The sequence below is a fragment of the Gracilinanus agilis genome, chromosome 4 (genome assembly GCF_016433145.1).
Source record: "Gracilinanus agilis isolate LMUSP501 chromosome 4, AgileGrace, whole genome shotgun sequence".
In the NCBI taxonomy this organism is placed as follows: domain Eukaryota; kingdom Metazoa; phylum Chordata; class Mammalia; order Didelphimorphia; family Didelphidae; genus Gracilinanus; species Gracilinanus agilis.
The window spans coordinates 507882220-507908383 of NC_058133.1; the positions used below are offsets into that span (position 1 = coordinate 507882220).

The window sequence follows — 26164 nt, forward strand, 5'->3', positions numbered from 1 at the left end:
TTCCTACCTCACAGAAATCATGTCCTCCTACCCTTTCCAAACCCAACAGCCTCCTTTCTTTCAAGCTTATCTCCTCCACAAGTTGCTTTCTGATCTTGAAATGAACAGGGGCAGATGAAGGATGTGTGATGTCACCCTTATGATTTCCCAGCTATTAGTGCTTCCTCTCTCCCAAGTCCTCCATAATCTTAATGCCTTGTGCCTTCCCTCTGAGACTAATCCCAATCCATCCTGTGTGTATCTATACATCTGCTTGGCATCTCTTCCATTAGGCTGTGAAGCCACAAGAGCAGGGAGGGTCTTTTCCCTTTTTTTGCCTCTCTAGGGCTTGGAACAGCACTTAATAAAAGGTAGGGGCATAAGTGACTGCCAGGTATCATGTAGATACCTAGAGATGGGTCTTCCCTAATAGAATAGAAACCCTTTGACCATAAGGAACTGTTTGATTTTTCTATCACTAGTATCTGGCACAGTACCTAACAATTCAGGAAACATTCTAAGCACTTACTATGTGTCGGACACTGTACTAAGCTCTAGGGTTACAGAGAAGAAAAAGACAGTCCTAATGTGGCCAGATGGCCCAGTGGATAGAGAGCCAGGTCTACAGATGGGGAGGCTGGGGTTTAAATCTGGTCTCAGACATTTCCTAATTGTGTGACCCTGGACAAGTCACTTAACCCCCATTGCCTATCCTTTATTGCTCTTCTGCCTTGGAATTAATACTTAGTATTCATTCTAAGACAGGAAGGAAGAAAGGAGGGAAAGAAGGAAGGAAGGAAAGAAGGAAGAAAGGAAAGAAAGAAATAAGGAAAGAAAGAAAGGAAGGAAGAAAGAAAGAAAAAGGAAGGAAGGAAGAAAGAAAGAAAGAAAGAAAGAAAGAAAGAAAGAAAGAAAGAAAGAAAGAAAGAAAGAAAGAAAGAAANGCTACCAGTGGAAACCCCAAAAGACTGAAGGTGTTATGTAAAAGAAAAAGAAGGGAAGAAAGAAAGAAAAAGGAAGGAAGGAAGGAAGGAAGAAGGAAGGAAAGAAAGGAAGGAAGAAAGAAAGAAGGAAAGGAAGGAAGGAAGGAAGGAAGGAAGGAAGGAAGAAAGAGGGGAGGGAGGGAGAGAGGGGAGTATGTCTGGGCAAAAGAATGTAGCTATGGGCAGCTGGGTAGCTCAGTGGATTGAGAGTCAGGCCTAGAGGCGGGAGGTCCTAAGTTAAAATCCAGCCTCAGACACTCCCCAGCTGTGTGACCCTGAGCAAGTCACTTGACCCCCACTGCTCACTCTTACCACTCTTCCACCTAGGAGCCAATACACAGAAGTTAAGGGTTTAAAAAAAAAGAATGTAGTTATCCTGAGAAATCTGAGGTTCCTAACCTTTTTTTGTTTACTGGATCCTTTTGGCAATTAAAGTCTATGAATTAGATACCATTAGACTGATAGATCAACCTTTGCTCCCAACCAACATTGTCAAAGGTTCCACTAAAACAGTGTTGGACCAAATGCCATCGGAGGGAGCATGTGGTTCCTTAGGGATGAGGTGATCGAAGTCACAACTGGGCAGCCGGGCTGAACTGCAGGCTTTCCTGACTTAATGGTGGGGTTTCAATATGCTACTAGAATACAATACATATTCCCTCTTACTGCAGAATGATTCAAGTTACAGCAATGTTGTGTGGAACTTGTCTATGTTATCAGGATGGAATGAATGAAAAAATCTTCCCTTTGTCTTTCTTTACTTCATGTGCTCGGTCTTCCCTACTTCCCTGTACTCATGAAAAATAACCCAAATTTGGGGCAGTAGGTGGCTCAGTGGATTGAAAGCCAGGTCTAGAGATGGGAGGTCTTGGGTTCAAATTTGACCACAGATAGCATAATGACAGAATAATGTCATTATGAGACTTTCTAAATGAAAAACAGGTCAGTTTTCATCTACCAAACCATTTGCAATACTAAAGGATTTTGAGGCTTTTGGAAGAGCAAATAGAGGTGAGAAGGAAAAAAAGCATTCTAGAGATGGGGGCCAGAAAAGGAGCACAATCTAGGAGGGACAAAGAAGGACAGTTTGACTGCATTGAGGAGTATAAGAGGGGAAATAATGTCCTGTGGGTCTGGAAAATCAGGCTCAAATCAGGTTGTGAAAGGCTTTAAGAAATAAAAGGAGGATGTTTGATTTGGAGTAGGAGGTAGGAGAGAAGGTTGGAGGAGAAGAAAGTATTGATCATTCAATTAATTTTGAAATGTCCAGCAGTTTCAGGGAAGCCCAGTTCATAAATGAACAGTTCTACTGTTATCAGATTTTCATAGGATGATGATTTTAAAGCTGGAAGGGACCTTGGAGGCTGTCTGATCCAAACTCCCTCATTTTATAGAAGTTATTCCCTTATATTTTTACAAGGAAACTGAGGTCCACTTTATTGCTATCTATAAATTTAAGAGGGCTCGTTTTCAGGGAGGTCTCAGAGTCTGAACTCAGAGATAAATAAGATAGAAGTGAAAGAACAGATTTCAGAGCTGTGTTTAAAGACTGAGCATTATTCTCACCATGTATGGTACCTGCATAAAGGAGTAAATTCAACTGAGCAAAAAAACAGCTTGGAAGCAGATAACAAGAGAAGTCATCCTATAGCTTGCTTGAGACATAAAAGACTAGGGAGGTGTTAGCCAAGCACTGTCTATCAATTCAGTTTGACAGTAGAAGCATCTACTTAACACAGAAGCTGTATTCATCAAGATTTTGGGGGTAGGGAGCAGCTAGGTGCCTCAGTGGATTGAGAGCCAGGCCTAGAGACAGGAAGTCCTGGATTCAAATCTGGCCTCAGCCACTTCCTAGCTGGGTGACCCTGGGCAAGTCACTCGGCATTGCCTATCCCTTACCAGTCTTCTGCCTTAGAACTAGTTACAGTATTGAGTCTAATATGGAAGGTAAGGATTTTTTTAAAAAGATTTTATGGGTAGAGGGAAGCTAGGTGACTCAGTGGATTGAGAACCAGGTCTAGAGATGGGAGGTACTGGGTTCAAATCTAGCCTCAGATACTTGCTAGCTGGATGATCTTGGTCAAGTCACTTAACATCATTGCTCTTCTGCCTTGGAATCAATATACAGTATTGACTCTAAGTCGGAAGATAAAGGTTAAAAATATATATATAATTTATGGGTAGTTTTTGAGACAGGAAGAAAACAAGAAAGTGTATTGATACAGATTTGTAAGTTATCTTGAGCACAAGGGTTTTCCTCACTACATTTCCATGCCATGTTTCTGTATGTGTCCATTCTTCCTCATAGGTACTGAATGCATTAATGAGACAGTATGATCTAAATTTATATAGGGACAGTGATACACTTATTATTGTTGCATTTGTTTTGATGTATTAAAACTTTCCATATTATTATTTCTTTTACTTTATTGCTAAGTAAATAGTTATGCTTCAGATCTAAAACCATTATTGCGAGTGCCTGGTTTTGTATAAATGGAAGCACATCAGTGGGGGCTTAAGGACTAAAGTTTTGAGTAGAGGGTGTTCCTCCATAACAGGGCTACCCCTAGGGCCCTGGGAGAGTTTGACTATAACCACATGGTGGTGCTCCTTCTCTGAGAACACAATGTGATGGCAGGTTGGAGTGGGCCAGTCCACACAATAGGTGTCCATACATGTATGCACAAGACAAGGGCCCCAACCTTTCCCTGCCTTCTATAAGGGTCCTCTCCTGAATCCTCTCAATGACAAGTGCTGTTAGTCTCTAACTAGTTGCAATTTAGCTATTTTTCATTTATTTATATTCATTCTCTTTATACTCCTAGAGTTAATTGCTGACTTTCCCATCAAAATATCATGTCCTTCAGAGCAAGGATCGTATTGTTCTTTTGTGCTTGGATCCCAAAGCCTAACAAACAGTAGACACTTAGATCCTTCTCGAGGGATTATTTTGTGACGGTTTTGTGTTGATGTTGAGTCAGAGTCAAAACAAAATGCATCAAGAAAATGTTTTTAAAAAGATTTTTGGATTCTCAAGAAGAGAATTCTCAAAGCCCAAGAATGAGTCCAGAATGGAAATGATTTCTGGTCGGGGTTCTTTGCCCTCTCTGTGGACCATCTTCCTAGGATGTCCGTGTGAGTGAGCTCCGAATGTTTGTAAATGCATAAAATCAAATTCCCATGATTATGCAGCAGGCCAATCATATGAAAATTCATTCAGTGCCTAAAATCGGTTTAAAAACCAAGTTCCTTGACCCAAGAAGACCCATAAATTTCATGGCCAAAGAAAGTTCATCTTTTGTATTGGAGCATGTTTAGCGCTGTCACCAAGGAAATGGCAGGCCCAGCACTCACAGTACCTGCAGCCAAAGGGACTGTTTGTCTTGGGCAAGGTTGGTGCTGCTGACTAGTGCAAACAATTGTACAAACACAAACCCTCTCACAAAAAGGCTGAAATGCCTTCAGGCTCTTCAGACTGACCACGTGGGCCCTACCAGGGGTTTATTCCTGAGTCACCACAACAAGGCCTCCTAGTCACCAGACAGCACTGGCAAGAGAGGACGGAGGGACACTTGTGATACCAGACAAAGCTGAACTCAAACGGAAAGTATTAAGAGAGATCCACAGCTACCTGACAGTTCCTCCAAAGGTTCCATGAAAATGAGGTGAGGCCTCAAGGGATCCAGGATCCCACCAGTGAGGGTTTTCTCCCCAGAGTGGCAAATCACACTCGATTCGCTCCGTTCATTCACCCATCCAGGGCACCTCCTGTCCATGCCCTTCCATAAATATTCTGGGGGAGGCACGGCCCATTGGCTGTGTTCTTGACATGAGCACAGGCACTGGTGAGTGGGCACTAATGGTGCTCATGAACAGTCCAGTTCCTCTGTTATTCCTCATTCTCACTACATGACCAGCTTGCCTCCTTTCTTAGTCATACATCTCACTAGTAATAGGCAAATTTGAGTTCATATATTTATATATAATTACTAAATTATAGGATTAAATATAATATATACTATATAACATTATATATAATAATTATATATTATACTCTAATAAATATATACTACATATGTTTAAACTCAATACATATGTATATATTTAAGTCCTTATTATGCATCTTAGAATCAGTATTAAATATTGGTTACAAGGCAGAAGAATGGTAAGGACTAGGCAAGTGGGGTTAAATGACTTGTCCAGGGTTGGGTCACACAGCTAGGAAGTGTCTGAGGCCAGATTTGAACCCACGACCTCTATCTCCAGGCTTGGCCCTCTATCTACTTACTAAGCCACCATGTTGACCTAAACTCAGTCTATTAAACTATCTGTAAATAGCAGATGCAAAATCTAGAAGCAGCTCTATAGCCCCCAAGCACCTAATTAGGGGATTTCCTAACCAGGAAAAATGGACTGGGGAATACATAGTCATTGAAAGATCTCCAAACATCCTGGATACTTTTAAGAGCTTAAAAACTGAATTGGTGACTTCTAACCTTAGCAGAACACATATTAAAAAACAGTCAAAGACCACATAGTTAGTGGCAAAGATTACTGGGCATGGAGTCAGCAGACACCTAGGGTTGAGTCCCACCTCTAATTCTTGGTAGCTCAGTGACCTGTTTCCTCCTCTGTGAAATGGGGAGAAAGATACCTGTACTATCTTCCTTCCCTTACAGAGTTTCAGTGAGGCTCCAATAAGATTCTGTAGGGAAAAGGGTTGTTAAATTTTCAAGTGCCATAAAAATGCCAGTTATCATTATCAGCAAGAAACCCAGGGGGAGGCCAGTCAAATGACTCCTCAGACATCCGGAAGGCCTGCCCATCCCCAGGTGCCAGTGTGGCAGCAGATTTGGCAGGGGATACCGAAAGATAAACTTTTCAGTAAGCTTAAACATGTCCAGGAAATAGAGTCTGAAAAAAAAAAAAAAACAACTGTCCCAGGATCGTGGGTACTAGAGAAGTAGGTAAGGCCATAAATAGTCATCCTGAATTGCAGTGGTGTTCAAAACAGGGCTAGAAATAGATCCTGGGCCAGAAGAGCTTGTTTTGTCTGAGCAATCATACCTAGGAGATTCAATTTATGCCGCAACCTCACAGTGTAATTCTGGAGACACACAACAGCAGAGCAGTTTAGTGATCCTGGGAAGATAGCCAGGAAAAGAAAGCATTTGGATCAGGTGATAAACTTACCATGAAACAAAGGCCTTCTGCAAAGCCTTGGTCCAAAGGCTAAATTTACATTGGTCAAAACTGGAAGAGAGCAGCAAGGTTCTCGGTCAAACCTGTTTGAACGAGGGCTGAGCCTTGCTATCAAGCCAGAGGTTGAGCGCTGGGTCTCAGAATTGAGCCCACAATTGTTTCTGTTAATGGCTTTTTGGATCACTTGCAATTAAGATCTTTCAGAGATTGGAGTATCTTGTAACTCACAGTTGAGGAAATGTGCTGGTTTTTGTAACAGGAAATTGTGTTCTGAGGTGGCTAAAATGGACCATTGGCAGAACTGGAAAAATCAAGAAGCATCTTGTATCTTTGCTGATAGTTTGTAGGCTGGCTCTGCTTTCAAGGTGGTATTCCCATTTTGCACTTAACATAAAAAGCAAAATACTTTTTCAAAAAGCTCATATTGTAGGGGGCAGCTGGGTAGCTCAGTGGATTGAGAGTCAGGCCTAGAGACGGGAGGTCCTAGGTTCAAATCCGGCCTCAGACACTTCCCAGCTGTGTGACCCTGGGCAAGTCACTTGACCCCCATTGCCCACCCTAACCACTCTTCCATCTAGGAGCTAATACACAGAAGTTAAGGGTTTTAAAAAAAAGCTCATATTGTACAGTAATTGGGATACAAGCTAAGGCTAGAAGCCACTATCTTTATTACATATGTCAATCCTTAGTTCTAGAATTGGAATTGAGCACGATATGGAAATCTAGCAATTGTTCCTATGTGATATTGAGCATAAAATATTCAAAAAATATAGAAGTAATTAATCCTTGTATACAGATAAAAATGGATAAAGTAGTCAGAAGAGGAAATAGGATAGTTGTTATTGTTTTAGTTGTTTAAATTATATTTTTGTGACAAATAGATCTACTCATATTGTTATATTGAGTTTGGGGTTGTTTTTTTTAAATCCTTACCTTCTGCCTTAGAATATGTATTGGTTCTAAGGCAGAAGAGTGGTAAGGACTAGGCAATGGGGGTTAAGTGACTTGCCCAGGGTCACCCAGCTAAGAAGTATCTGAGGCCAGATTTGAACCTAAGACCTCCTGTCTCTAGGCCTGGCTCTCAATCCACTGAACTACCCAGCTGTCTGCTATATTGAATTTTAAAAAATTTTCTTCTTGGTTTGCTTTTGTTAAAATTATTGCCAAGTTTACAATGTTTTCATTGTAAAAGAAGAATTATATTTACTAATGAAATTTTGATGAAAAATCATGCCAGTGAATTAAAAGAAATTACTTAGGGGTAGCTAGGTTGTACAGTGGATAGAACATCAAATCTGATGTCAGGAAGATCTGAGTTCAAACCCATTTACTAGCTATGTGACCCTGGACAAGGCATTTAATCCTGTTTGCTGCAGTTTCCTCATCTGTAAAATGAGCTGGGAAAGGAAATGGCAAACTACTCTCATATCTTTGCCAAGAAAATATTAAAGAGTCAGATATGACTGAAATGACTCAACAACACTTAGGTATGTGAATATAGAGACTGTTAAAATGATAATTTAGTTTTAAATTGGTTTCTCTGGTGGGAGTAGAAAGAATATTTTCTTTTTCTTATTCTAAATACAAAATTATCTAGAACTAAAAAAGTAGGAAATTGTATCCTTTTCAAATGTATTTAATAAACAAGAGATTAAGGCAGTTTCAGAACCCAATATTAAGTTCTATTATTGCTAAAACAGTAAAGGCAATATTTGTTTACCAACTTTATGATGGAATAAATCCTTCTGTTCTTAGATATGTATTTGCTCCCTCTAAAAGTGGCGATCCCAGGCTTTCCAAGTCTTCTGGTTCTAGGCTTCTTTAATCTCCCATGAAGGATCCATAGGAGTTCCTTTCCCTGGGGTCTTGTCATCTTTGGTGGATACCAGAGCATCACTATTCATCTGTTCTGTCTGTCTGTCTGTCCCTTTCTCTGTCTTCCCTCCCTTCCTCTCTTTCTCTGTCTCTCCATTTCTCTCTCTCCTCACTAGCCCTCCTTCCTTTTCTGGTCATACATGTCCTTCTTTATGCTTTCTGATGCTACTTCTCATGAGAGAATTGTCTTTGGGAATATGTTAGAGCTCAGCCATATTCCCTAAGGACTTCTCCATTGCCCCTTGGGTCACCTATGATTTGGAGACATTTCAGAGCTTACAACCAAATAGGATCATGTGGGAGGCCATTAAGAGAAACAGAGTCTCAAACAGATATTTTTATCTGGACCCCATCAAAAGGTCAATGCGGCCCGGCAGAGCCGTGTGTTAATCTTTCTGTTCTATAAATTTAGAGCAAGACTGGATTGGGCTATATAAGATAAAAATATGAAATTCCTCTTTTGACCCCTTTTATGATCCACACCTTTTCTTATTAGAAAGCAATATAGTCTTATTGGAAAGCTTTAAGTTCTTAGCAAATCAACAGTCAAGAGGTTAATATTCTCTCCCTTGGTCAAAAATGCAGCTGCTGGGTCTCAAAAGTTGTTTTAGACAGCCAAGGCCAAAAATTCAGGGGCTTCCCGACCTAGCAAAATATTCCCAGACTTAGCTTACTGATAATAAGGCAGCTGAAAGTTCAGCCTGGTTCTTATCTACACCTTGAAGTTTTGGAAGCCTCTTTGTATTGTCTATGTTGAAACTGCAATTCTGCACAGCTGTGAAACTTCCCCTGTGCTTTTGGGTGAAAGGGAGCTTTAATTTCATATATAATAAACTTGTGACTCCATTGTACCTTGGAGCAACTATGAGCTAAAAGCCATTGTTTCCATCTGCTTCATTCTTTATATCCGACGTCCACCCTAGGCCACTCAGAAAATCCCTGTTATATAGAGCTGGACCTCCATAGGACCACTGTTCCATTTCTATCCAAGGGACCAAGATTCTACCAGATCCTCTAGATTTTCCAGCTTGGTGTCTCCTGGACCACATCCCTCAGATGTACTCGCCTCCTTCTCTCTTTTCGTCGGGCCCTTGCTCCTGGACAACTGGACAACTGAGCTTCTAGTTATGGCAGGAGTATTGTGCATAAGGTTTTCCCAACTGGTGGAGAGAATGATGGCTCGATGCTGTGTCTGTAGAAGGGCTGTGAAGCTGGCATCTCTCAAGTGTGTATTTGTAGGGGAGGCATGGCTAGAGCACGTCTGGAATCTTGCCCGGCGGACACTATGGTGTGAATATACATGTCTTCTATGGGCGATCTGCACCTTCCATAAACTTGGCATGTCTCCCAGTGCTTCGGCAAGTGCTCTGCCCATGCTTGGCATGAACAAACATTTGTGTCCCTGAGCTGACGGGCCCCATCTGAATGGGCTACCAGAGCAGCCCAGCGAGGGAGGAATTGTTCCTGGAGAGGCTGAGGGGGTGAATTCTTCAGTAGGACCCTTCTGGGCCCCCAGTGTGGCCCTCCAGCCAGGGTCCTTGGGGAATGAGAGGCCGCTGCTGGGAAGAGGGAGGCCATCCAGAAGCTGGCAGGGTAGGCTCTCCAGGTCTAACTAAGCAAGCAAGGGCTGACCAGCGGGACGGCCGTGTCTGAGGAAGCTCTTGGGCTAGAGCTGGTTTGAAGGAGCTCCTGTGCTCTGGATTAAATAAAATGATCCTGGCTTCCCTGGAAGAACGACAGCGGAAGAGCTCCTGTGTCAAGACTTCCAAAGGAATCAAAGGACAGAGAGATGGCCGCAGGCGTTCATCTTGCTTCTGACACATTCTGTGGCCGTGACCCTGGGCACAGGACCTGATTAGAGGCAGTTAGTGCTCCAGTGGATAGGCCCCCAGGTTTGGAGTCAGGAAGAGCAGAGTTCAAATCCAGCCTCAGACACTGACTAGCTGAGCGATTCTGGGAAAGTCACTTAAGCTTTGCAAATCTCTATTTCCTTATTTGTTAAATGGAGACTAAACTAGCAGCTACTGCAGAGAGGCTGTGAAGACAGAGGGAGACAATGTTTGTAAAGTGCTTTACACACTAAATGATAACTACTATAAGGACGATATTAGAAAATAAGTATTGTTTTATTAGTTTAGAGATAAGATGCAAAGAAGCTGCTGGAGGAAGACTCGGAGGTTCAAAGAGAGCTGAGAGTGTTAATTTCAACGGCTGGCAGTTTTAACCATTATTCTATGACAGTTTCACTGGCTGGGTGTGGCATTCCAGGAGGGGCTTCTGGCAGTCGACAGAGCCACCCGCAGCTGCTTTCTCTCTCAGGGCTGGAGAAGGTAACATCTCTGCCTCTTTCTATCTCAGTCTGAGGGAAAGACTTGAAGGAGGGGAGTGTTTTCTTTTCCAACTTGGGAAACACGATTCATTTATCTGTTACTGTCTATAGATTGGTTAAATTGTGAAAAGACCAAACAAAATCTGGTCTTTGGTTTGGACTCTGAGTCTGTTAAGGCTCAGAGTCCTGACTTGATTCTTGTGGAGACTCAACCATCACTCGCCATTATATTATTTTTATAGTACCAATTGCTTAGTATCCCCTCTCTCCCTCAGAGAATGTTCTAAGTCTATAAATTGCAGAGTAGGTGCCAATCTGTTCTATTAGGGAGAGTCTCGTGTGTGAGGTGGGTCCTACAGAACTTCTGAACCTATTTTATGGATAAGAAAACTGTGGTAAAAAGGAGTTAGATGACTTGTCCCGAGTTACATGTCATGGAATCACCAAAAGTGGGATTTGAACCAAGGTCTCTGATTCTGAGGCTAGTCCCCTTTTTGCCAACTTTGGAACTGAATTAGAAAGGGAATAGAGCAAACAGCAACACTGTCCAACCTGCAGTATTTAGGACTGGATACAGGTTGGACCAGATGGATCTTGAAAAACTTATTCAGCTCTAAGCATTAGTGATTCATAGATCAATGCCTTGCATATAGTAGGCATCTGATAATGAATTGTTTTCAGTCATGTCTGACTCTTTCTGACCCCACTGGGGGTTTTCTTGGCAAAGATACTGGAGTGGTTTGCTATTTCCTTCTCTAGCTCATTTGACAGATGAGGAAACTGAGGCATAGTTAGATCAATATTTGATAGGATAATACAGAATATTTTACATGCTATGATAATTTTAAACATCTATTTTATGCTAAGGCAATAATCAAAAGCAAAAATGTTTTACTTGCTTCCACTCAGAAGAGTTGCTCAGTCTTCCCAGAAAGGAACTTCAGATCACAGAAAGTCTGGTTAATTCAAATGACCTTCAAAGCCCTTTTGCAGGCCTATGACATCAGATGGTCTTTTCAGAAATCCTGGGACATAGGCAAGGATGACATGATTACCACTAACCAGAGGTTTACTGCATCATAGGCAACTTTCTTGACTTGCCCAAGGGCACACACAGTTAGTTGATCCAGGAACTGAGGTCTGCTCCCAATTTGTCTGATTTCTTCTTTCTAGTGTGCCATGTAGGCTCTGGGGTAAGGCAAAAGGAAATATGGCTAACCAGGCTAGGGAAATACCTGTTGGAACTGAACCCTGCTCTTCCACTGCCAGGGATCCATCGTTACAGAGACAAATTGCCTACGTCAGTACAAGGAGGGACACTTGCTGGATAGTTGCTCAAACACTTTCTAGTTGGGTAGTGGTTACCAAGTCACTTAATCTCTGAGCCTCAGTCTCCTTCTTTGTAAAACAAAGAGATGGACTCAATGGCCACTAATGTCCCTTCCATCTCAGAACCTCTGGTCCTATGACTCTGGTTTTGAGTCTGGGATGAGGTATATATTGGCTTAGGGTTTTTATTGAAGTGAGGTCCTCGAGTGTTTTCAAAAAACTTCTCTATTTCTTAATTTTCAGCAATAGTACCAAGAGTAATGACTCACATTTATATCATTATCAAAGGTTTATAAAGTGATTTTCTCAAATCTGGCCTCAGACCCTTCCTAGTTGTGTGCCCCTGGACAAGTCATTTAACCCTAACTGCCTAGATCTTACTGCTTTTCTGCCTTGGAACTTATACTTAGTATTGATTCTAAGATGGAAGATAAGTTTTTTTTAACAATATTGTGAGGCAGCCAATTTAATTATTATTTCCATTTTCTGGAAGCTCAGAGAGGTTAAGAGTTGACCCTGGCTGTCCAAAAAGGAAGCAATTAAGATGAGATTCAAACTTTGGTCTCCAAGCCTTCAGGCCCCAGAGATCATACCTGAGAAAAGCAAAAGAAGCCTTTAGGCTCAGCTCCTTAGGACCTTGTGTCCTCAGTTTCACCCAGGGCATGCTCCACCCTGCCACTGTTTCTGCACCTTCCACCTCTACCTCTGAGAAGTGAAGGGGCATATCAATGGAATGTCCTATCACTTGGGTCTTTGGGATTTCCCAGGCCCAAATTCCCTTTCCGGTCAACTCCCCCTAGGATGTCAACTCCTTGAAGGCAGGAAAAGTCTTGAAGTTTATCTTTGCATCCCTTGCACCTAGCACAGTGCTGGGTACACAGCAAGTCCTTAATAAGTGTTTTCCATTCATTCAGAACAAATGAGATGATGTTGTATTCCTCCTCATCCTTATCCTTCTCTCCTGGGCTCCCAATCTAGGACTCATCCTGGTCTCCTCACTCTCTCCCCTCCCCTCCCCCTCATCCAATATGGTGCCCAGGCCTGCCAATTTCAACTTTGCACTCTCCAATATGCACCTGACTGCCTCTCTTGTGGTGTAGGCCTTCATCACTTCAGTGGGAGTTATTAAAAGACCTGTTGGGGTGGGGGCCAGTTCTACCTGCCTCAAGTCTCTCCTCTATTCAGCCACTAAAGTGATTTTCCTAAAGTGCAGGTCTCATCACCTCACTCTAAAGAATCAATAACCTCCAGTGGCTCCCTATTGCCTCCAAGAGTGAAAACAAAATCCTCTATTTGGCATCCAAAACCCATCATAGCTTGCATCCTCCTCTCTTTCCAGGCTTCTTACCGTGACTCCCCAACACATACTAGATACAGTGACACTGGTCGCTGGCTGTTCCACACAGAAGATTCTCCATTTCTCTGCTCTGGCCATTCTCCCTGGCTTGTCCTCTGCTCTAGTGATGAGCTCCTTGGTTTCCTTTAAGTCTCAACTAAAATTCCCTCTTCCATAAGAAGTCTTCTCTAACCCCCTTTTTATTCCGGAGCCTTCCCTCTTACTTATTTCCTATTTATTGTCAATATAGCTTTGCTCTGTATGTTTGTTAGCATGTTTTCTCCCTCATGAGACTGTAGGCTCCTTGTGGGCTGAGGTGGGCTTTTGCCTCTTTTTATTTCCATAGTGTGCTTAGCAACCAGCTGAATAAACATTTTTTTGAGGAGGCAGCTAGATGGCTCAGTAGATAGCCAGTCCTGGAGACAAGAGATCCTGGATTCAAATCTGGCCTCAGACTTCCTAGCTGAATGACTCTGGGCAAGTCACTCAACCTCTTTGTCCAGCCCTTGCTGCCCTTCTGTCTTAGAACCAATACAAAGTATTGATTCTAAAATGGAAGGCAAGGATTTTTAAGAAAAATAAAATGAATTCTTACTGATTGATTATCCTAAGCTTATTCTTAATCACCACCTGAAAAATGATGTGATTATTTAAAGGCCTACAGTCAAGCCAGTGGCCTAGGTCTACTACAGACTCCAGGGGGCCCTCTTGGACCCTGTCCATTTTTTGTTTCAGTTCTGCCTGACTCCCTATCATCCTCCCTCCAGGAGCTGTTCCTTAATTGCCAAGTCTAATGGCCTTAACTAGGTCCTCATTCTTCCTGACCTCCGGGTGTTTGTCATCTAGGTTTGCAGGACATCGCTCTCCTGGCTTTTTTTCCTTCTCGTCCAACCACTCCTTTGCCTCCTTAGCTGGCTCTTTTTATGGTATTTCAGCCTCTATACTATTTGGCTTGGTGATCTCATCAGCTCCCATGGTAGTAGGTATGTGAGGTAGAATTTGAACTCCACTTTTCCTGCATCCAAGTCTGCCCAGCACTCTCTCCCATTGGCTAGCCAGTGATGAGCCAGATTGGGCCCTTCTCCTTCATGATCTTTCAGGCATTAATAGGGCTTAGTATCACAAAAAATTCAAAAATTTTGTAAAATACATCATTGTTGTTTTTTAATTATATTGGCCTGCCTAAAGCAGTGATGGGCAAACTACGACCTGCCGGCCAGATGGGGGTGGGGGTGGGGCACCTGAAATGTTGTATCTGCCACAAGACATTATTCCTAATCTGACGAATACAATGAGTGGAATACAATACAATGAAACTTCGAAAGAGTTGCCTTAGAAACAGAGGGACAGAAGAGCATTTCCTTTCCTTTGGCCCCTCTTTAAAAAGTTTGCCCATCACTGGGCTAGGCTATAGTTTTAGCCACAGAATGGTGGATTGGAAGCTCCTTGAAAGCAGGGCCTATTTCTTGCCTCTTTTTGCATCCCTAGCACCCAGCGCAGAATCTGGCACATAGCAGGTACTTAATATTTACTGACTGGTCTCTGACTTTAGGGTGTCAGGCCCTGGACAGTTCTCTAGATTGTGCTCTGGCTTGACTGTTTGTTTACAAAATAAATTAATTCCAATTTCTGGGACGGCTTCAGTTTTGTTTTGTCTTAAACAGAATGCCATCCATTGAGAGCTGCTGCTACACTGGATTTTATTGTTTGATATTAAACAGCTGAGAGTTACTGTCGGCTGGTTTGTTTTTTCTACAGACACCACAGACATGGAAAAAAATTTTATCTTAAATTACTTACACTGAAAACAATTTTTTAGGAACCTTAAGGCTAGATAGTGGGGCTATGAAAGAGGCCTGCCCTCAAGAAGACTACAGCCTACAAAAACAAAACTCCCCCAAATAAAATCTCCAGGGTGGGGAGCAAGGAGAATCTTTGTCTTAAAGGGATAGTTTACATTCTATAAATCGGAAGAGAAAGATGTGTTTCCTTCATCCAGGAGAAAAAAGCTCTCTTTTGGGAGAATGTACAGAAGTCGATAGGTTGTTTTTTAAAAAAATATTATGATCATAGCTTTATAATTAGAAGGGAACTTAGCAGCCATTAGGCATAAGATCCTCACTTTATAGATGAGGAAACTGAGGTCTAGAACAATGACGTGAGATGGCCCCCAATCCCTCAGGGTCTAAGTGAGAAAGAAAGGATTAGAAGCCAGGGCCTCTATCTCAAAATCCATGGGACCACTACACTCTCAGGCAAGAATGTAAGAAGTCTTACTGATCGCTCCCATTTCCATGAGGTCTTAAGGTTCACAAAGTACTTCCCCACCTCCAGAGGGAGGAAGGACAGGGGCTTTTATCTCCTTATTTGGGGACAGGAAACTGAAACTGAGAAATTAAGTGACTTCTCTGGGATTCTAGAGTGACCAAATGCCCCCAGTTGAGATTTCAAATTTGGTTCTCAGGTCTAATGTTCCGTCTACTCTATCAAACTGTGTCTACCAAAGGTGTGTGTTTTAAGAAATCCTTTATCTGGGGACAGCTAGGTGGCTCAATGGAGAGAGCCAGGGCTGGAGACAAGAGGTCCTGAGTTCCAATCTGACCTCAAACATTTTCTAGCTGTGTGACCCTGGGAGAGTGATTTAACCCCTCCATTGCCTAGCCCTTCTACTCTTCTGTCTTGGAACCAATATACAGTATTGGATCCAAGATGGAAAATAAGGGTTTAAAAAAATTCCTTATCCCTTTTGTCTTGTGGTCCAGTCAGTGCAAAGGATTATTGATGTTATTTGCATACCTGTCATGTCCTACTACCAGACTAAGCTCCATCAGGCTGAGAGTTATGACTTATTGAGTCTCTGTACCTCCTCCAGTTCCTGGTGTCACACTTGGCACATAGTAGGTGGTTCAGAAACATTTCCCGAGGCTTGAAATGATTCCCAAACCCAAGAAATAGCTGAAACTAGATATATGGCAAGAGAAAGACCTGAAAAACCAGGTGAAAGAGTAAATGCTCAAAGGCGCTGGCTTCTGGATTGTGGACGGAGATCCCGTCTCCAATGAAATCCCCTGCAAGTGACGCAGAAGGTAGCAAGCGCCAGGTTGAGTTGGATCACCAACTGCCCCTCAAGCACCACCTCCCTTCAGAGACAGCCAGGACCCAGAACCCACCAGCACTAGGAACATCAATATCCCTGAGACCAACAGCCCTGCTTCTGGCCTGGCACCAACACACCTATCATTGAGGAGAGCAGTCATGGTAGAAGAAATGGCTTGCTTTCCTCATTGCCACCAATGCCAGTTACTGACACATGGAAGCCCAAGAGAGGCCTGGGAAGTGCAGTGTCCCAGACCATAGCCTTGTGTTCAGCATGGCCCAGAAACCACCCTGGTAGGGATGCCCCAATTCTACTGCCTCAGAAGGGCCTCTCCCTGTCTTCTTCAAGAAGTACAACTCCTAAAGAGAAATCCAGAATCAAAAGTTCTCACCACCAAAGTTTGACACTGTCAAATGGTTCTACCTCAGAAAAAGGATATGGCATTATCAGTGGAAACAACATTAAAGAAGATGAATCATCCTCTATTGGTGGCTACACTCTAAAAATTGTTGGAGGGTAAAGGTTCTCCCCCCCCCTTCCCCTTTCTCTCTTTTTCTCCTTCTCCCTCCTCTCTCTCCTCTCCCTCTAGGCATCTATCTTCCTTTAAAACACAGCTTTCAGAAGGGCAGCTAGGTGGCTCAGTGAAAACAGAACCAGGCTTGGGTTCAAATCTGACGTTGGATACTTTCTAGTTGTGTGACTCTGAGCAAGTTATTTAATCCCCATTGCATATCCCTTACCTTTCTTCTGCCTTAGAACCGATTCTTAGTATTAATTTTAAGACAGACAAAAAAAATAGGTCAAGTGCTTCTTCACCCTAGAGGCCTCCCTTGATTCCCTGCCCTTCCACCCCTAATTGTTACTGTTTGGTCCTTCTTGAACCTCCTCTGTATCATTTCATATAAGCTTTAGATTTACTGATCTGTACATGGATTGTACTCCTTCCCACTTCTCCATTAGAACCTGAGTGGGAATTCTGGGAAGATGGTGGCTTAGAGGGAGCAAATCTTAAAACTTCCCCACTCTTACATACCAAGAGAGAAAAACAATGCACTTTGAGAAGAGGAACAAATCTAACAATGGGACAGAGCAGGGGGAATCCTACTGCTGCACAACTAAAGAGGGACGCCAAGAAAAAGGCTTCAATTTTTGAAGTGTTAGGTCTGAATTCGACGCCTCCCCCACATGCTGTGTGGAGTCTCCAGCGGACCCTGAAATCTCAGGGCAGGCAGGCATACCAGCCTGGAGAGAGGGCCTTGCTGGCACCGGACTCGGGGAGTTAAACACAGGCACTGGATAGGTGACTGGAGGAGAAAACCAGAGAAACACAGCAAAAACACCCAGAAGATGGTGGCTTAGAGAGCCAAACCTCAGACCAAAGACCACTTGGCTTCCTCACACATAGATCAAGAACAAAGGGCTTCAAGAGGAAAGAAAACCAGACCAATAAAAGGACAGTGCAGGGGGACCCTACTGCTGGACAGCTCAGCTCAGGGAAAAACACTCCTTGTCCCACCATGTTTGTTTTTTTTTTCTTTTCCTCTAGAGGTTTTAGCCTCAGACCAGATTAAGCAGTACAGACTAATCCAATCAATACAGGCTAAATACCAACAATTGGATGGACAAGAAGTCTTCAGAGGGCAGAGAAAGTAACTACAAACTTCCATTGCCAGCTGGGGGAAGATCTTTCATCAAAGATCATTAAATACATCTAGCAGAACAGAAAAGGAAAAAATATGAGTAAACAACAGGAAAAGAGAAAAGAGATGACAATTGACAGCTTCTTTCAAGGAAGTAAAAAGAGAGCAAATGAAATAGAAATAGAAGAAGAGGAAGTAGTTCCAGCGAACTGGACACAGGCTTTGGAAGATCTCAAAATTCAATTAACTCAAGAATTTAAAATTCAATTAACTCAAGAACTTCAGGAACTCAAAAAGCAATCAAGAGAGGCTGAAGACAATTTGAAAAAGGAAATACATGAACTAAAACAAGAAAATAAAGTCTTAAAAGCCAGAATTGGCTAGCTTGAAAATGAAGCAAAGGCAAAAGATGATCTACAAAGAAAATCAGACCAGAAAGAGAAGGATGACCAAAGAGTCAGGGATGAAATTCAGTCTTTAAAAAACAGAACTCAACAACTAGAAGCAAATGACTTCACAAGGCAGCAAGAATATATAAAACAAAATTAAAAAAATGAAAAATTTAAGGAGAATATGAAACACCTCATTGATTCAACCAAAGATCTGGAGAACAGAGCTAGAAGAGAGAATTTAAGAATTATTGGTTTACCAGAATATCATGATAAAACAAAAAGTTTAGATAGCATTTTACAAGAAATTACCAGAGAAAATTGCCCAGCAATTCTTGAACAAGAGGGAAAAGTAGAAATTGACAGAATCCACAGATCACCTCCTACTTTAATCCACAACTGACATCTTCCAGGAATATTATAGCCAAATTAAAAAACTACCAGACCAAGGAAAAAATATTACAAGCTGCTAAAAAGAAGTCATTCAGATATCAGGGAACCAGTTAGGATAACATAGGATCTGGCTGCATCTACACTGAAGGACCGGAAGGCATGGAACATAATATTCTGGGAAGCAAGAGAACTGGGTCTACAACCAAGAATTAACTATCCAGCAAAACTGACTATATTATTGCAGGGGAAAGTATGGTCATTCAATAAAATTGAGGACTTCCAAGCATTCATAAAGAAAAAACCAGACTTAAACAGAGACTTTGCTGCCCAAATACAGAACTCAAAAGAATCACCATAAGGTAATTAAGAGAATGGGGGGAGGGGAAAAAAATCTTTTCTTTAAGGGACCCAATAAGTTCAATCAATTTGTATCTCAAGAAGAAAAGAAGATATTGGCAAATATTAAAAATTGTTATTACCAACAGGGTAATTAGAAGAAGTTTACATAGAGGGAATAGTGACAAACTGTATAGGATGAAATGTCAAGCGATATATATGTATGTATGTAAGTATGTATGTATGTATGTATGTATGTATGTATAAATATATACAAAACTAGAGGGGGGCTGTGTGATCCTGGGCAAGTCACTTGACCCCCATTGCCTACCCTTACCACTATTCTGCCTTGGAGCCAATACACAGTATCGACTCCAAGATGGAAGAGATAAAAAACTAGAGGGGGGAAAGAAGGTAATATTAAGAAAAATAGGAAAACAGACAAAATGGAGTAAATTTATATTCCATAAAGAAGCCCATGGGGCCAACAGGGAAGAATAACAATACACTGTAAGGGTAAAGAGGTTGGAGAGAGGAAATATTTAATAGTTAAGTGCATTGAAATCAACTTAAAGAGGGAAGAGCAATCAGGTCCATTGGGGCAGAGAATTGATTCGAGCCCTATAGAGAAGTAGAAGGGTAACAAAAGGACTGGTGGAGAGGGAAGTAACACTAGGAAGGGAGAGGGAGTGGGGGTGGGTGGGGGAGAGTAACTTAAAAAGATCCTAAAGAAGAATAAGAGGGGAGTAAGAGGGGAGAAGGGAGAAAGGGAAGTACAATTAGGGAGGGGGTTAGGGGAACTGATTAAAAACAAAACACTGATAATAGAAGGAAATAGTGAAAGAAGAAGGGACAGGACAGAGAGAGAGAATCAAAATGTCTGGGAATACACAGTTGATAATTATAACTCTGAATGTGAATGGGATGAACTTGCCCATAAAATGAAAGCACAAAGCAATGTGGATTAGAAACCAAAATCCTACCATCTGTTGTCTACAAGAAACATACATGAGACAGGCAGACATACATAGAGTAAAAATGAAAGGATGGAGCAAAAATCTTTGGGCTTCAAATGAGAAAAAGAAGCCAGGGGTTGCCATAATGATCTCTGACAGAGCCAAAGTAAAAATAGATATGATTAAAAGAGATAGGGAAGGTAACTACATCCTAATAAAAGGCAGTATAAACAATGAAGAAATATTAGTACTCAATATGTATGCACCAAATGGTATAGCTTCCAAATTTCTAAAGGAGAAGCTAGTGGAGCTCAAGGATGAAATAGATAGCAAAACTATACTAGTGGGGGACTTCAACCTTCCCCTATCAGATCTAGATAAATCAAACCAAAAAATAAATAAGAAAGAGATAAGAGAGGTGAATGAAACCCTAGAAAAATTAGAGTTAATAAATATATGGAGAAAAATAAATAGGGACAAAAAGAAATACACCTTCTTTTCAGCAGCACATGGAACATTCACAAAGATAGACAGGGCATAGAAACATGGCAAACAAATGCAAAAAAGCAGAAATAATAAATGCAACCTTATCAGATCATAATGCAATAAAAATAGTTATTAGTAAGAATAACATGGAGAGGCAAATCAAAAACTAATTGGAAATTAAATAATATTTTCCAAAATTTAGTGAAAGAACAAATCATAGAAACAATTAATAATTTCATTGAGACAATGACAATGATGAGACTTCTTACCCAAACCTGTGGGATGCAGCCAAAGCAGTTCTAAAGGGAAATTTTATATCACTGAGTTCATATATTAACAAATTAGGGAGGGCAGAGATTAATGAATTGGGCAGGCAACTTAAAAAACTAGAAAGTGAACAAATTAAAAATCCTCAGATGAAAAAGAAATTAGAAATACAAAAAATCAAAGGAGAAATTAATAAAATCAAAAGTAAAAGAACCACTGAATTAATAAATAACACTAGAAGCTGGTATTTTGAAAAAACAGATAAAATTGACAAAATACTGGTAAATCTAATAAAAAAAGAAAAGAAGAAAACCAAATTAACAGTATCAAAGATGAAAAGGGAGGCCTCACCTCTAATGAAGAGGAAATTAAGGCAATCACTAAAAACTATTTTGCCCAATTATATAGCAATAAATATAGCAATCTAGGTGATATGGATGAATATTTACAAAAATATAAATTACCTAGATTAACAACAGAAGAAATAGAATACTTAAATTATCCCATATCAGAAAAAGAAATTGAATAAGCCATCAAAGAACTCCCTAAGAAAAAATCGCCAGGGCCTGATGGATTCACAAGTGAATTCTATCAAACATTCAAAGAACAACTAATGCCAATACTATACAAATTATTTGATATAATAAGCAAAGAAGGAGTCCTACCAAATTTCTTTTATAACACAAATATGGTACTGATTCCAAAGCCAGGTAGATCAAAAACAGAAAGAAAACTACAGACCAATTTCCTTAATGAACACAGATGCAAAAATCTTAAATAAAATACTAGCAAAAAGACTCCAGCAAGTGATCAAGAGGGTTATCTATCATGATCAGGTGGGATTTATACCAGGAATGCAAGGATGGTTCAACATAAGGAAAATCATTCACATAATTGACCATATAAATAAGCAAACCAACAAAAACCATATGATTATATCTCAATAGATGCTGAAAAATCCTTTGACAAAATACGACATCCATTCCTATTGAAAACACTAGAAAGTATAGAAGGACCTTTCCTAAAAATAATAAACAATATATATTTAAAACCATCGACAAGCATCATATGCAATGAGGATAAATTAGAAGCCTTCCCAATAAGATCAGGCGTGAAACAAGGATGCCCATTATCCCCTCTATTATTTAACACTGTACTAGAAACACTAGCAGTAGCAATTAGAGAAGAAAAAGAAATTGAAGGTATTAAAATAGGCAACGAGGAGACTAAGCTATCACTCTTTACAGATGATATGATGGTCTACTTAAAAAATCCTAGAAAATCAACTAAAAAGCTAGTAGAGATAATCAACAACTTTAGCAAAGTTGCAGGATACAAAATAAATGCACATAAATCATCAGCATTTCTATATATTTTCAACACATTACAGCAGCCAAGAGTTAGAAAGAGAAACACCATTTAAAATCAACCTAGACAATATAAAATACTTAGGAATCTATCTACCAAAACAAACACAAGAATTATAGGAATACAACTACAAAACACTTTCCAAACAATTGGAAAAACATTGATTGCTCATAGGTAGGACGAGCTAACATAATAAATATGACCATTCTACCCAAACTAATTTACTTATTTAGTGCCATACCTATCAAACTACCAAAAAACTTTTTTACTGAATTAGAAAAAAACTATAATAAAGTTCATTTGGAAGAACAAAATATCAAGAATATCAAGGGAAATAATGAAAAAAAAGTGAAGGAAGGTAGCCTAGCAGTACCAGATATTAAACTATACTATAAAGCAGTGGTCATCAAAACAATATGGCACAGGGGGCAGTTGGGTAGCTTAGTGGATTGAGAGCCAGGCCTAGAGACAGGAGGTCCTAGGTTCAAATCCGGCCTCAGACACTTCCCAGCTGTGTGACCCTGGGCAAGTCACTTGACCCCCATTACCTACCCTTACCACTCTTCCACCTATAAGTCAATACACAGAAGTTAAGGGTTTAAAATAAAAAACAAAAAAACAATATGGTACTGGCTAAGAGACAGAAGGGAGGATCAGTGGAATAGACTTGGGGTAAGTGATGTCAGCAAGACAGTGTATGAAAAACCCAAAGAGCCCAACTTTGGGGACAAAAATCCACTATTTGACAAACACTGCTGGGAAAACTGGAAAACAATATGGGAGAAATTATGTTTAAATCAACATCTCACATCCTACACTAAGATAAATTCAGAATGGGTGAAAGACTTGAATATAAAAAGGAAACTGTAAGTAAATTAAGTGAACACAGACTAGTATACTTGTCAGATCTCTGGGAAAGGAAAGATTTTAAAACCAAGCAAGAGTTAGAGAAAATTACTAAATGTAAAATAATTTTAATTATATTAAATTTAAAAGGTTTTGTACAAACAAAAACAATGCAACCAAAATTAGAAGGGAAACAATAAACTGGGAAAAAAATCTTTATAACAAAAAATTCTGACAGAGGTCTAATTAATCAAATATACAAGGAACTAAATCAATTGTATAAAAAAATCAAGCCATTCCACAATTGATAAATGAGCAAGGAACATGAATAGGCAATTTTCAGATGAAGAAATCAAAACTATCAATAAGCACATGAGAAAGTGTTCTAAATCTCTAATAATTAGAGAAATGCAAATCAAAAAAACTCTGAGGTATCACTTCACACCTAGCAGATTGGCTAAAATGACAGCAGGAGAGAGTAATGAATGTTGGAGGGAATGTGGCAAAATTGGGACATTAATACATTGCTGGTGGAGTTGTGAACTGATCCAACCATCCTGGATAGCAATTTGGAATTATGCCCAAAGAAAGCTAAAAGAATGCCTGCCCTTCGATCCAGCCATAGCATTGTACTCTAAAGAGATCATAGATAAAAAGACTTGTACAAAAATATTTATAGCTGCGCTTTTTGTGGTAGCAAAAAATTGAAAAACGAGGGTATGCCCTTCTATTGGGGAATGGCTGAACAAATTGTGGTATATGCTGGTGATGGAATACTATTGTGCTCAAAGGAATAATAAACTAGAGGAATTCCATGTGAACTGGAAAGACCTCCAGGAACTGATGCAGAGTGAAAGGAGCAGAGCCAGAAGAACACTGTACACAGAGACGGATACACTGTGGTAAAATCGAATGTAATGGACTTCTGTTCTAGCAGCAATACAATGACCCAGAACAATTCTGAGAGATTTATGGAAAAGTACGCTCTCCACATTCAGAGGAAGAACTACAGGAGTGGAAACACAGAAGAAAACAACTGCTTGAACACATGGGTTGATGAGGACATGATTGGGGATGTTGTAGACTCCAAAGACCACACCAATGCAACTATCAATAATATGGAAATGTCTTGATAGATGACACATGTTAAAACCAGTGGAAATGGGGGAGGGTCTATGGAGGGGTGTTTGGGGGGGGGGTGAAGGGGAAAGTAAGAACACGAATCATGTAACCATGGCAAATTTTTCTAAAAAATAAAAAAAGAGAAAAAAAAGAACCCCGAGTGGCTTGGGGGAGTCAGTCTTTGTGTCCCCAGCACCTTGCCAAGTACCTGGCACATGGTCAGCTCGTCCAATTGAATTTGGCTCCTCAGAGATGGTGACTTTGAAGCGGACCCTGCATGTACCTGGAGACAGACAAATATCTCAAGCTCTAGCCTTGGGGCCATGATTGAAAACTTTTCTGGAGAGCTGCACATCATAGGAAGTAGGGGGGAGACAGAACAACCAAAGGAAGTAGCTGATTGTCTAAGGTAAGCCTTGACTCTGCCCTTCGGAGGTGCCTGTGATCTCAGGCGTCCCACGATGCAGATTGCAGCCTCGCCATACCTGACCATCTTGCGTGACTCATGCCAGTGTCCTCCCGCAGGTTTGCCACAGCAGGGCCATCGGAAAGGCTGCAGCCTTTCCTTGTCCTCCTGCCACCGAGGCTCTCGGAGCCAGGGGCTGGCCAGCAGTTACCCCTCATTCTCACCGAGTGAGCCGCCGGTCTGTTTTGTTAACACCCTTTAGTCCTGCGTGTCCTCTGTAAACACGAGCACTTTGGGGAGAGCCTCCAGCACATGCACAAAGTTCTCCGCTCAGGAGATCCGGGGCTTTCAGGAAGTCTCCCGCACAGTGACCCCCGCTTCCCTTTCTTCTCCCGTCATCCTGAGCTCCAAACAGCCCAAGGTCTGGGCACCTGAAACACTCAGAGAGGCCAAGAAATGGACCCCCCCCCCCATCCCTGCTGCCCAAACTGCTGGGGCTTGGCGGCTCCACTCAGAAAGATAAACAAACCTTTCCGGACCGTCCTATTTGCCACGATTCAGGACAGGAGCCCACACACCCCTGCCGGCTTTCCGGGGGCAACAGCGGGCACTGCTCATGCCTCAGAGGGCTGCCCCCTGGGCTTCTGTGCGTTCTCCTGAACTTTAAGCCCCCCCCCCCCCCCCGGCCGGCCCCTATCTTCCTAGAAATATAAGTAAAATCTACAGCCCAGAATCGAAAGGAACCTGGCCGGGAGTGAGGATGAAAGACAATGTCACCGAGGCAGCTCCCGGATCATGGGAGGAAGAGAGAAAGAAAGGGAGACAATTGGCTCCGAGGTCCAAGGCTGCCTGCCGTCTGTCTCCCAGCAGCCCGCCCCCCTCCTCCTGCCTGCCGCCTGTGCCCCTGATGCCCTCCACAGATCCCAGCAGGCTGGAGAAGTTCAGCCCCGTCTCAGGAAGGCAGGGGATAACGTGCAGGATGGGCACAGAAAAATGTCCCCAGTCAGTCTGCAGCCGAGCAAAGGAGAACCAGCTGTCAGCAGCCTCGGAGCCAGGCGGAGAGCCAGCGAGCGTGGCTTCCCCCCGGCAGCCCCTCTCCCTGCGCTCAGCCTCTGAGCCGGGTAGGTCACGGACACAGCACCCATCCCTCCATCTGCCCCCCACCCACCCGGCCCTCCATCCCTCCCTCCATCCTTCTGGCCCCGGGAAATAAAGGCAGACGCACCGGAGCCCCAGAACCCCGAGGCGACACTCACGGCCCGGGAGGATTCCTACACATGCTGCTCCATTTTCAGGTCGGAGAGAAGATGGAAGGCCATCAGGGGAGCATGGTGGAAGGGCAAAAACGGGGACCTCCACCCCCACGGTCCTCCAGCCAGCCCACTGCAAAGGAGCCCCGGCCGGGGCTGACGTCACGGATTCATGAATGGATGGAAATCGGGCTGGTTTAGGATTTCGCGCAGCCCTGGCTGTGGTGTGTGCCATGCGAGAGAAAGAGGGAGGGAGGGTCAGCGCCCAGGAGCGGCCAATCAGCGGCCCTCTGCTGTGGCCTGCCTGCTGGGACAAGGAATCTGGGCACAGAATAAACAAAGCCCGCCAATCAGGCTTGTGCCACAGGGCTTCTGACACAGGGCGATGACAGAATCTGGCAGCTCGCAGAGGACTCTATATGTGTATGTGTGTGCGTGCGCGCGAGTGTGTGCGTGCCTGCGTGTGCCTCTCTTTCTCCCCCATTTCTCTCTCCCTCTTCCTCTCTTCCCCTCCCTTTCTCCTTTCTCTCTCCCCCTCTACCTCCCTTCCTCTCTCTCCCCCCCCCTCTCCCTCT

At 42.1% G+C, this 26164-nt stretch overlaps 1 protein-coding gene across 1 annotated transcript in view; it reads right to left on the bottom strand.

The window, feature by feature from the left end:
- Positions 1–26115, bottom strand: part of MAP3K13 (mitogen-activated protein kinase kinase kinase 13) — a 111138-nt gene extending 85023 nt beyond the window's left edge. The window contains exon 1 of the mRNA XM_044675641.1: positions 25596–26115. The gene's annotated coding sequence lies outside the window, so the exon portion shown is untranslated. The remainder of the gene's footprint in view (positions 1–25595) is intronic.
- Between the last annotated feature and the right edge of the window lie 49 nt (positions 26116–26164).